General features: G+C 39.6%; 1 pseudogene; it reads right to left on the bottom strand.

Moving 5' to 3' along the window:
• Positions 1–1,801: 1,801 nt before the first annotated feature.
• Positions 1,802–12,748, bottom strand: LOC123101206 (vacuolar-sorting receptor 1-like; annotated as a pseudogene).
• Positions 12,749–12,984: the final 236 nt, after the last annotated feature.

The following is a 12,984-nucleotide window of genomic DNA, read 5'->3' on the forward strand; positions in this document are numbered from 1 at the left end:
TCTTTCAGAAAATTCTCCTCCATGGATGCATCCCACAAAGACACGCTTCATGGAGGGCTGAGTTTGGGCGGGTCTTGCACACTGAGCCGTCTTGACGATGTCAGTGCAGATGTCCGGCTCAGGGCCCGTCTCGCCAATCTGGCCGATGAAGACGTGGATTCCGCCAAAGGGGACCCGGTATCCGTAATTAATTGAACAAACGTCGGGGCCCCTGCCTATGTCGTCGATGTAGAGCTTGCCGCGACGACTCTTGATCATCCGTCCCACAACGTATCCCTTGAGCCCCGCGAAGCTGCCCTTCAAGAACTCAAATCCACCGTGGGCAGGCCCCACGGTGGGCGCCAATTTTCGTGGAATTGTCACGGCAGATGTCCTAGTGGAAGGACTTAATCGTGGAGCCATTGCAACTAGGAAGCTTAAAGGGGTTAAAACGGGACAAAGGACACGAGGGTTTATACTGGTTCAGCCCCTTGCGGTGAAGGTAAAAGCCTAATCCAGTTTGAGGTGATATTGCTAGGGTTTCGATGACCAGGGAGCGAATACGCTAAGTCTGGCTCTCGATCTGTTGTTCTTGTCCCTAAACCATCGCCGGGTCATCCCTTTATATACATAGGTTGACGCCCGGCGGTTTACAGAATCCCGACCGGCTCATCAACATGTCCGGCTCGGTTTCTACCCTTTCTTATCTTACAACACAAGTTACACATATATGGCGGTTTATACTTATGGGCCTTGAGCCTCCTTCGGGTCTGGGCCCTCTAGTAAGCCTATATGTGAACCACCGTACAATCTTGGGCTTCATTATGGTGAACCATCGTAGGGATGACCCGGCCCCTCCTGGGCGGGTCATGCCTAATAGTCATATCCCCAACATTAGGCCCCAGGTTGATTTGAACTTGTTCATGTCAATCTTCAAGACTTAGAAAAAATCCTTTCTCATCTGTTGTGAAAGCCTTATAACCCGCCATGGACTATGGAACCCCCTAAGATTCCATAACATTCCATGGAAAAACCACTTTGAACATGGGCAAAAACAGAAAAAGAAAAAACCAGTGAAAACAAAAAACTTCAGAGAATAGAAAAAAATAGTAGCTATATCCCACTACATGTCAATTGCACTAAGCAGATTCTGGTCAGAAGTAACCTCTTCATATCGTGGCTCTGTTTGTCCCATGAAGTCATACACAACTTGTGCTTAGATCCTAGATTAATCTCTGTACCAGCATCAACATTCAAGTCGACCAATTCATGCTATCCCTGTGAGTGAAGAGTAAGGCTGCGAGTTTGTTTGGCACTTGGCCGTTTTAGTATCAATCCTGATGGGCATGGGGATAATTTGTACAAATCATCATCGGTTTTGATCAAATTTGAATATTATAAAGGCTAGACAGTCTTGTGGAAAAGAACCATCAGACTGTAATGGATTTCGGCAAATCCATGTTTTTTCAGTGTCCTGTGGCAAAAGCCAAGTTTTAATGGTGTCTAGGGGCCAATTCTGCCAATTTGTTATGGCATGGGATCCTTGTGTTTTGCCTTTGTTAGGAACATGGTACAACGACAACACATAAATATTTTGCATCCCAAGTAGTCATGTCTCTCCATGATCAAGGAGGAAAAAGGACGTAGCATTATAGTTTGGGCTAATCTAATATTTTAAAACACCAGAGACAAGCATATAAGGCTATAGATTATGACATTAAACAATAGCAAGAGCAAGCACCAAAGTTGTGACAAAAACCACCTTCATGCCATGTTCTTCACATAACTATCGAACACACATGTTGTATCAATCTGAATAATATCACACATCACCACAATACCTGGCAGATCCTATTAGAACACCCTTATGTGCTGCAAATATTCCTGACAAAAGAACATTAATATGATTAAACAGTTGTACATATAGCATTGAATTACACCGATGGTTGTTATTGAATGTATATGCATGTACCTGAAAAGAGGTTTTAAATGGCCTTATAGACAACCTCTGTCTGAATCCATAGAAAAACAATACCATGTCAATAACCTTCTATATGCCTTGGTATTTGTGTGCATTAGTTTTGGGCTAGCAAGTTAACACTTTCTTTTTCCGTTACCAAACTAACATGGTAAGCTTATTTAATATTGTACATCATGTTCTTATAAAGGATAGGGCTCTTCGATAAACTGGTTTCTTAGGTACAGAGTATAAACATATATACTTTCCAATTATTATCAAGGTTCTGACACTTGAGATATTACAAACTCAAGGCACTTTGGAGAATTTCTCATTTGATCGAACAACTAGATACAAATGATCTAATAAATCCTCTTATATAGTTCAATTTAAATGGCTATTTGCATTCATCCATTTGAGAACCATGGTACCGCAAGAAAGGTGATGAAAAATACTTACTAAATAGGAAGAATATGTATGGGTATTACAGATCTTGATCGGCTGGGGCCAGCCTTGATTGATGGTCTCTATCTACATACATGGGAGCTGCACATTAAAGAAGAGTAGAGATGGTTAAGCAGAGTAGGAAAAGATGACCAAAGATAGCGCTGCACAATATTTAAAAGCTGAAGCTCTACATTACTACTTAATCTCAAGATTTTCTATGTTGTGACCAATCAAAATTGTTGTACAAAGTCTGTTAGTGTTATAGTGTGTCATCTCCATCACTATAATACCTCTAGTACTATCGTTTGATACAAAAGGGTATGCCCCATTTACTTAACTGTGTGCTTCCCTTGTTCTTTTCTATAAAAGAAACTATGGACAGGAAGATGGGCAGATTGTTTAGGTACCTACGTTTGCCACAGAGAAATGAATATCTTCTGTACATTACTTCAAAAGAACAAAGAAAAGCTATCAAAAGATAAATATAGAAAATTACGAGTGTACCTTCGCTGAGGTTGTAATCATCACCAATGTACTTCACACCTTGCAAAACTGGACATTCACAAATTGTTCTGGTGGAGGTGTCCTACATGTGCACAAAATAGCATACATGAAGCTAAATAGAACAAGTATTTAAAACATGAAGTAACATAATTTGGAGAAAATAGACCAGTAGAACATGTACCTTGCACGCTGATACGTCTCCAACGTATCTATAATTTTTGATGGCTCCATGCTATATTATCTACTGTTTTGGACATTATTGGGCTTTATTATCCACTTTTATATTATTTTTGGGACTAACCTATTAACCAGAGGCCCAATCCAGAATTGCTGTTTTTTGCCTGTTTTAGGGTTTCGAAGAAAAGGAATATCAAACGGAGTCCAAACAGAATGAAACCTTCGGGAACATGATTTTCTCAACAAACAAGATCCGGGAGACTTGGACCCTACGTCAAGACACAAAAGAGGAGGCCACGAGGTAGGGGGCGCGCCAAACCCCCCAGGCGCGCCCTCCACCCTCATGGGCCCCCTGTTGCTCCACCAACGTACTCCTTCCTCCTATATATACCTACGTACCGCCAAACGATCAGATACGGAGCCAAAAACCTAATTCCACCGCCGCAACTTTCTGTATCCATGAGATCCCATCTCGGGGCCTGTTCCGGAGCTCCGCCGGAGGGGGCATCGATCATGGAGGGCTTCTACATCAACACCATAGCCTCTCCGATGAAGTGTGGGTAGTTTACTTCAGACCTACATGTCCATAGTTCGTAGCTAGATGGCTTCTTCTCTCTTTTTGGATCTCAATACAATGTTCTCCCCCTCTCTTGTGGAGAACTATTCGATGTAATCTTCTTTTTTTGCAGTGTGTTTGTTGAGACCGATGAATTGTGGGTTTATGATCAAGTTTATCTATGAACAATATTTGAATCTCCTCTGAATTCTTTTATGTATGATTGGTTATCTTTGCAAGTCTCTTCGAATTATCAGTTTGGTTTTGCCTACTAGATTGATCTTTCTTGCAATGGGAGAAGTGCTTAGATTTGGGTTCAATCTTGCGGTGTCCTTTCCCAGTGATAGTAGGGGCAACAAGGCACGTATTGTATTGTTGCCATCGAGGATAACAAGATGGGGTTTTCATCATATTGCATGACTCTATCCCTCTACATCATGTCATCTTGCTTAAGGCGTTACTCTGTTTTTAACTTAATACTCTAGATGCATGCTGGATAGCGGTCGATGAGTGGAGTAATAGTAGTAGATGTAGGCAGGAGTCGGTCTACTTGTCTCGGATGTGATGCCTATATACATGATCATACCTAGATATTCTCATAACTATGCTCAGTTCTGTCAATTGCTCAACAGTAATTTGTTCACCCACCGTAGAATACTTATGCTCTCGAGAGAAGCTACTAGTGAAACATATGGCCCCCGGGTCTATCTTCATCATATTAATCTCCTACTACTTAGTTATTTCCTTGCTTTTTTACTTTGCCTTTATTTTACTTTGCATCTTTATCACAAAAATACCAAAAATATTATCTTATCATATCTATCAGATATCACTCTCATAAGTGGCCATGTAGGGATTGACAACCCGTATTCGCGTTGGTTGCGAGGATTTATTTGTTTTGTGCAGGTACGAGGGACTCGCGCGTAGCCTCCTACTGGACTGATACCTTGGTTCTCAAAAACTAAGGGAAATACTTACGCTACTTTGCTCCATCATCCCTTCCTCTTCGGGGAAAACCAACGCAGTGCTCAAGAGGTAGCAAAAAGGATTTCTGGTGCCGTTGCCGGGGAGGTCTATGCAAAATTCAACATACCAAGTACCCATCACATACCCTTATCTCCCGCATTACATTATTTGCCATTTGCCTCTCGTTTTCCTATCCCCCCACTTCACCCTTGCCGTTTTATTCGCCCTCTCTCTCTATCCTCCCTCTCTTTCTCTATTTGCCTCTTTTTGCCCACTTGCTTTTTGTTTGCTTGTGTGTTAGTTTGTTTGCTTGTCGTTATGGCTAGTCCCTTATCTTCTCCGCTGTCTCCCGAGAATGAAATTCTAAATTTTAAGCAACGGGAGGGAGAAAATCTAAAAGATGCTTGATATAGAATTTGCAATACTCAAAATAGATCTACTAGGAAGCAATCTACTTCCGTTCTTCTTTGCAATTTTTATGTAGGCATTACTCCTTGGCACAGATATGTTCTTGATACTATTACCGGAGGGAACTTCTTGGGTAGCCATACCTTTGACTCTTATAATGCTATGATAGATTTATTTGGCTCACCCCCTCTTTTGGTTAATGGAACTGTATTAACTTTGGAGCATGTAATGCAAAGGCTTGAAATTATTGAAAATAAGGTTGCTACCGTAGAGTTAATTGAAAATTTGGATAAAACGATCCATAGCCGAATCTCTCAATATGGATCTATAGTAGGAGTTACTTTGAAAAATATTAAAGAAAAGGAACCCATAGTTAATGAGAAAATAAATCACGATTCCACTAGGATCGATAAACTTGAGGATATTATTACCAACCTGGGAACCGCCTTTTCTTCCATAAAGAATACTCCAAGTCCTCCCACTAAAATTGCCAAGTTTATGTATGTTCCTAAAAATAAGGGTGAATCATCTCGTAAGGAAACTGCGGATCTCAAATCTATAAGTGTTCATCCCAATCGTTTTGCTATCATTAAGGAACCATTTGTTACAAATGAATTTTTCGATTTTGTGCCTAAAAGTTTTATAATTAATAAAAAGAAAGAAATTCCTAAAGATGGTAGATGCCTCATTGAAGAATTGCCAACCAAAGATGGCAATACCTAGATCTATCCTTGTTATGCCTAGCTAGGGGTGTTAAACGATAGCGCTTGTTGGGAGGCAACCCAATTTTATTTTTATTCCTTGCTTTTTGACCATGTTTAGTAATAAATAATTTATCTAGCCTCTGTTTTGGTTATGTTTTTTGTGTTTAATTAGTGTTTGTGCCAAGTAGAACCGATGGGAAGACTTGGGGAAAGTCTTGTTACGCTTTCTGTAAAAAACATAAACTTTAGCGCTCACGAGAACTGCTGCCATTTTTATTTGGAGAGCGATATTTAGTTAATTATTTTTGCAGATGATTAATAGGTAAATTACTCAGGTCCTGCAATTTATTTTAGAATTTTTGGGGTTCCAGATCTTGTGCTAGCTACAGATTACTACAGACTGTTCTGTTTTTGACAGATTCTGTTTTTCGTGTGTTGTTTGCTTATTTTGATGAATCTATGGCTAGTAAAATAGTTTATAAACCATAGAGAAGTTGGAATACAGTAGGTATAACACCAATATAAATAAATAATGAGTTCATTACAGTACCTTAAAGTGGTCTTTTATTTTCTTTCGCTAACAGAGCTCACGAGATTTTCTACTTTAAGTTTTGTGTTGTGAAGTTTTCAAGTTTTGGTTAAAGATTTGATGGATTATGGAACAAGGAGTGGCAAGAGCCTAAGATTGGGGATGCCCATGGAACCCCCAAGATAATCTAAGGACACCTAAAAGCCAACCTCGGGGATGCCCCGGAAGGCATCCCCTCTTTCGTCTAGTTCTATCGATAACTTTACTTGGAGCTATATTTTTATTCACCACATGATATGTGTTTTGCTTGGAGCGTCTTGTATGATTTGAGTCTTTAATTTTTAGTTTACCACAATCATCCTTGCTGTACACTCCTTTTGAGAGAGCCATACATGATTTGGAATTTGTTAGAATACTCTATGTGCTTCGCTTATATCTTTTGAGTTATGTAGTTTTGCTCTAGTACTTCACTTATATCTTTTAGAGCACAGCGGTGGATTTGTTTTATAGAAACTATTGATATCTCATGCTTCACTTAGATTATTTTGAGAGTCTTAAATAGCATGGTAATTTGCTTAAAATCCTAATATGCTTGGTATACAAGATTAATAATAAAACTTTCTTATGAGTGTGTTGAATACTATGAGAAGTTTGATACTTGATAATTGTTTTGAGATATAAAGATGGTGATATTGAAGTTGTGCTAGTTGAGTAGTTGTGAATTTGAGAAATACTTCTGTTAAAGTTTGTGATTCCCGTAGCATGCACGTATGGTGAACCGTTATGTGATGAAGTCAGAGCATGATTTATTTATTGATTGTCTTCCTTATGAGTGGCGGTCGGGGACGAGCGATGGTCTTTTCCTACCAATCTATCCCCCTAGGAGCATGCGCGTAATACTTTGCTTTGATAACTTGTAGATTTTTGCAATATGTATATGAGTTCTTTATGACTAATGTTGAGTCCATGGATTATACGCACTCTCACCCTTCCACCTTTGCTAGCCTCTCTAATACCGCGCACCTTTCGCCGGTATCATACACCCACCATATACCTTCCTCAAAACAACCACCATACCAACCTATTATGGCATTTCCATAGCCATTCCAAGATATATTTCCATGCAACTTTCCACCGTTCTGTTTATTATGACATACTCCATCATTGTCATATTGGTTAGCATGATCATGTAGTTGACATCGTATTTTTGGCAAAGCCACCATTCATAATTCTTTCATACGTGTCACTCTTGATTCATTGCATATCCCTGTACATCGCCGGAGGCATTCATATAGAGTCATATTTTGTTCTAAGTATCGAGTTGTAATTGTTGAGTTGTAAGAAAAATAAAAGTGTGATGATCATCATTATTAGAGCATTGTCCCAGTGAGGAAAGGATATAATGATGGAGACTATGATTCCCCCACAAGTCGGGATGAGACTCCACACAAAAAAAGAAGAGAAAGATAAGAGGCCATAAAAAAGGAAAAGTCCCAAATAAAAAAATGAGAGAAAAAAGAGAGAAGGGACAATGTTACTATCCTTTTACCACACTTGTGCTTCAAAGTAGCACCATGATATTCATAGTAGAGAGTCTCTCATGTTATCACTTTCATATACTAGTGGGAATTTTTCATTATAGAACTTGGCTTGTATATTCCAATGACGGGCTTCCTCAAAATGCCCTAGGTCTTCATGAGCAAGCAAGTTGGATGCACACCCACTTAGTTTCTTTTTGAGATTTCATATACTTATAGCTCTAGTGCATCCGTTGCATGGCAATCCCTACTCACTCACATTCATATCTATTGATGGGCATCTCCATAGTCCGTTGATACGCCTAGTTGATGTGAGACTATCTTCTCCCTTTTTGTCTTCTATACAACCACCATTCTATTCCATCTATAGTGCTATATCCATGGCTCACACTCATGTATTGCGTGAAGATTGAAAAAGATAGAGAATGTCAAAAGTATGAAACAATTGCTTGGCTTGTCATTGGGGTTGTGCATGATTTAAATATTTTGTGTGGTGAAGATGGAGCATAGCCAGACTATATGATTTTGTAGGGATAACTTTCTTTGGCCATGTTATTTTGAGAAGACATAATTGCTTTGTTAGTATGCTTGAAGTATTATTATTTTATGTCAATATTAAACTTTTGTCTTGAATCTTTCGGATCTGAATATTCATACCACAATTAAGAAGAATTATATTAAAATTATGACAAGTAGCACTCCGCATCAAAAATTCTATTTTTATCATTTACCTACTCGAGAACGAGCAGGAATTAAGCTTGGGGATGCTTGATACGTCTCCAACGTATCTATAATTTTTGATTGCTCCATGCTATATTATCTACTGTTTTGGACATTATTGGGCTTTATTATCCACTTTTATATTATTTTTGGGACTAACCTATTAACCGGAGGCTCAACCCAGAATTGCTGTTTTTTTTGCCTGTTTTAGGGTTTCGAAGAAAAGGAATATCAAACGGAGTCCAAACGGAATGAAACCTTCGGGAACGTGATTTTCTCAACAAACAAGACCTGGGAGACTTGGACCCTACGTCAAGACACAAAAGAGGAGGCCACGAGGTAGGGGCGCGCCTATGCCCCCCAGGTGCGCCCTCCACCCTTGTGGGCCCCCTGTTGCTCCACCGACGTACTCCTTCCTCCTATATATACCTACATACCCCCAAACGATCAGATACGAAGCCAAAAACCTAATTCCACCGCCGCAACTTTTTGTATCCACGAGATCCCATCTTGGAGCCTGTTCCGGAGCTCCGCCAGAGGGGGCATCAATCACGGAGGGCTTCTACATCAACACCATAGCCTCTCCGATGAAGTGTGAGTAGTTTACTTCAGACCTACGGGTCCATAGTTAGTAGCTAGATGGCTTCTTCTCTCTTTTTGGATCTCAATACAATGTTCTCCCCCTCTCTTGTGGAGAACTATTCGATGTAATCTTCTTTTTTGCGGTGTGTTTGTTGAGACCGATGAATTGTGGGTTTATGATCAAGTTTATCTATGAACAATATTTGAATCTCCTCTGAATTCTTTTATGTATGATTGGTTATCTTTGCAAGTCTCTTCGAATTATCAGTTTGGTTTGGCCTACTAGATTGATCTTTCTTGCAATGGGAGAAGTGCTTAGCTTTGGGTTCAATCTTGCGGTGTCCTTTCCCAGTGACAGTAGGGGCAGAAAGGCACATATTGTATTGTTGCCATCGAGGATAACAAGATGCGGTTTTCATCATATTGCATGAGTCTATCCCTCTACAGCATGTCATCTTGCTTAAGGCGTTACTCTGTTTTTAACTTAATACTCTAGATGCATGCTAGATAGCGGTCGATGAGTGGAGTAATAGTAGTAGATGCAGGCAGGAGTCGGTCTACTTGTCTCGGACTTGATGCCTATATACATGATCATACCTAGATATTCTCATAACTATGCTCAATTCTATCAATTGCTCAACAGTAATTTGTTCACCCACCGTAGAATACTTATGCTCTCGAGAGAAGCCACTAGTGAAACCTATGGCCCCCGGGTCTATCTTCATCATATTAATCTCCTACTACTTAGTTATTTCCTTGCTTTTTTACTTGCCTTTATTTTACTTTGCATCTTTATCACAAAAATACCAAAAATATTATCTTATCATATCTATCAGACCTCACTCTCGTAAGTGGTAGTGTAGGGATTGAGAACCCCTATTCGCGTTTTTTGTGAGGATTTATTTGTTTTGTGCAGGTACAAGGGACTCACGCGTAGCCTCCTACTAGATTGATACCTTGGTTCTCAAAAACTGAGGGAAATACTTACGCTACTTTGCTGCATCATCCCTTCCTCTTCGGGGAAAACCAGCGCAATGCTCAAGAGGTAGCACACGCAGTCATGTTTGCAGCCATATCTTTCCAACAACCGCCATTGTTGTCCAAGAACTGATTGACTGGTATGTCTTCTTGATCGGTAGACAATTTATAATAAGCTTACATCAGTAGTTTATAAGTGGTGGTCGTATAGGATTTTGGTTGATATGGTGTATATTATATATATATTGCCTACTATTCTATGTCTATAAGCTTGTTGCCGTCTATACCATTGTACACATACATGTGTAGTGTCAACAACACTACAATTGTAGGCTGCTAGCATACACAATGCATTGTAGGAGTTTTTCACAACCCCGGTCTCTACCAGTATACATGCCGTAATGCATGAGGGACTTAGTGCGATACGATTTGGGAACTTAGTGGAGAAGAGACATGTGTTTGATGACCATCCTAGCTTCATGGGTTGCTGGTTCGTAAAACTACTGCTTACATACTACCCCTTTTAGTTAATATTTTTTATTTCTCCTTTATTCATGGTAAATATAGAAGACTATCGAAAATCATGGGAACCATCAAATCAAACCTTCATTTGAGCAAATAGATGGTTCATTATTTTCTTGGAAGCTGGCGCATAGAGCTCTAAGAACGGCTCATTTTTCAAGTTTCCCTAGGAACTAGATATTCAATAAGCAGTAAGGCTCCTCATGTAGCTACTCCATGATTGAAATTTGAGGGTCAAACACCGACCTCTGTATTGCCTATTGTTGATTAAAAGTGTTGGTAACAAAGTAACATCACTATGAGGACCCTTGCTAATCTGGAAAAATAGAAGATGCCACTGCATTTCAGAGAACTAGCTTGGTAAATGCAAAAACTAAGATAGTGCTCAACTCGTAACCTATGCGTCTTATTCAGCTTTTAGCACATGATTTTCCTTGTCTGCGTTAGGATCACCGGCACACATGTCAACCTCTTCTTGATTAAGGCCTGCAAAATACATACACATTCACCACAATTATTATAACTGCACTTCAATTTCAAACATGGAGTAGCTGGTGCAACATTAGCATACCAAGTGATTCGATTACACTGTCAGCACATCCCTTATTGTAGTTCATTTCCTTCATTGAGCACCTCATAGCAAAATGAGTCACATAGTCCCACCATAACCAAGCCTTCCCGCCCTCTTTGCATCTTTGAACACACAAAGTTGATGTAATTTCTGAACCACTACATCTTTTCCATCATACCTATCTTGTTCCGGGTCTGGTGCACAATACCTTCCATAGTTGATACATTGGGACCTGCACTTTATGCTATCTTGATAACTCTCCAGGAAATACCAAGTAATGTAATGAGGAGTGAACTGTGTGTAGCCCTTCTTCTCAAGTGTCTGGGCTACACCTTTAAATCTCTTTAGGAAATCAACTGCTTATCGCATTTTGGACCACATTCATCATTACCCTTTGTCCAGAATTCATACGCAACATGCTCATCAGGGTACAATCAGGACTCCCCCAGTCGAAGTTTACATTAACCAAATCGCCATTATCAATTGCTTTCTTGAGACTGTTCCCAAGGCTTCTCGTTATAAGTGCTGAAGGAATGGTGATATCTTGTAAATCATTTGTTGCCTGGCTGCTTTCTGATTTGTCTATTGTAAATAATGTTTGAATTATTTGATCAACAAGAAGAATTGCTGCTGCTCCTACTTTCTGGCCATTCCTCAACTTGGTTGTGAAGTAACATTCTATTTAAAGCAACCATATTGTATTACTCCATCGGGTCATAAGTACATGTGGTATTATAAATAGATGTAGGAGTACTTTAAAACGTATGCATATAGTTTTAAATACTTCAATTTACATAGTTTAATCTAAAAATGTACATTAATAAAAGTATAAGTTTACTCTATTGAAATGCTAAAATGCATTGAGACATTCTAGTTAGGATTATAGTTGCAATGTCCAAAACTATTACCTTTTTTAATGCAAAACTATTACCCGGTAACCATACACACTAATTATGGCCACGGTTTATGGTTAACATGGCAACTGTGATGACATAACCTAGGAACTAGCGACGGTGAATAAAATTCATTGAAACATGATAACATGAGATCTTATTTGAAGCCCATGCTGAGTCGAACTCACCGGTGAAGACTAATCAGATTAACAGTTTGTGAGATAAATCATTTTGTAAATTCAGATTTAGCAATTATTGCAATGAAGTCAGCATGTGGCTGTAGATTTGTGCATGTATGCACATGCTCTCTCTAGAGTAGCACACATGTGCTAGGTAGATTTTTCCACTTAGTTAATAGAGGTGTATGTAGATTGTACATCGAGTCAACAAAAAATCAAGATAACATCAGCCCTCCTTCATCTTTTTCTTTGTTATACCTTGCAGCATATATCATTTTTTAACCCACAAAAAACATATATTTTGGGGCTATTTGGTTTGAAAAGTTTGCCTAAGGTTGCCACAACTAAGGTTAGTTAAGTTTGACCAACTTAGGTGGATGTTTGGTTCAAGCCACACCTTAGACAAGCCACATCACATACACTTCAAAAGTGTGGCAAGGTTCCCTTAGGCTTGCCAACTTGTGTCTTTCATTTTGAAGTCATCGAAGCTCGTGCAGTCCATCGTGTTGCGCCTTGGGTAGACGACCACGCCGGTCATGGAGCCAGCGTGCTGCGGGAAACCGAAGTCGGTGCTGGCACAACTGTTGGGGATATTACTACTGGAGGTAAACCGACCTTATGTAGCCGGGTTGACTCTTTGAAGATTAGAAGCCCATGAAGATGTAAAGATGATGGCGCTTTACAGAGGGCCGAAAGGCGGGTTACAGTCTGTAAATGTAAACTGGCTAGTCATGTAACTTGTATAGTAAGATAGAAAGAGAGAGGCCGAACCGG

The sequence above is a fragment of the Triticum aestivum genome, chromosome 5A (assembly GCF_018294505.1).
Source record: "Triticum aestivum cultivar Chinese Spring chromosome 5A, IWGSC CS RefSeq v2.1, whole genome shotgun sequence".
Taxonomy (NCBI): domain Eukaryota; kingdom Viridiplantae; phylum Streptophyta; class Magnoliopsida; order Poales; family Poaceae; genus Triticum; species Triticum aestivum.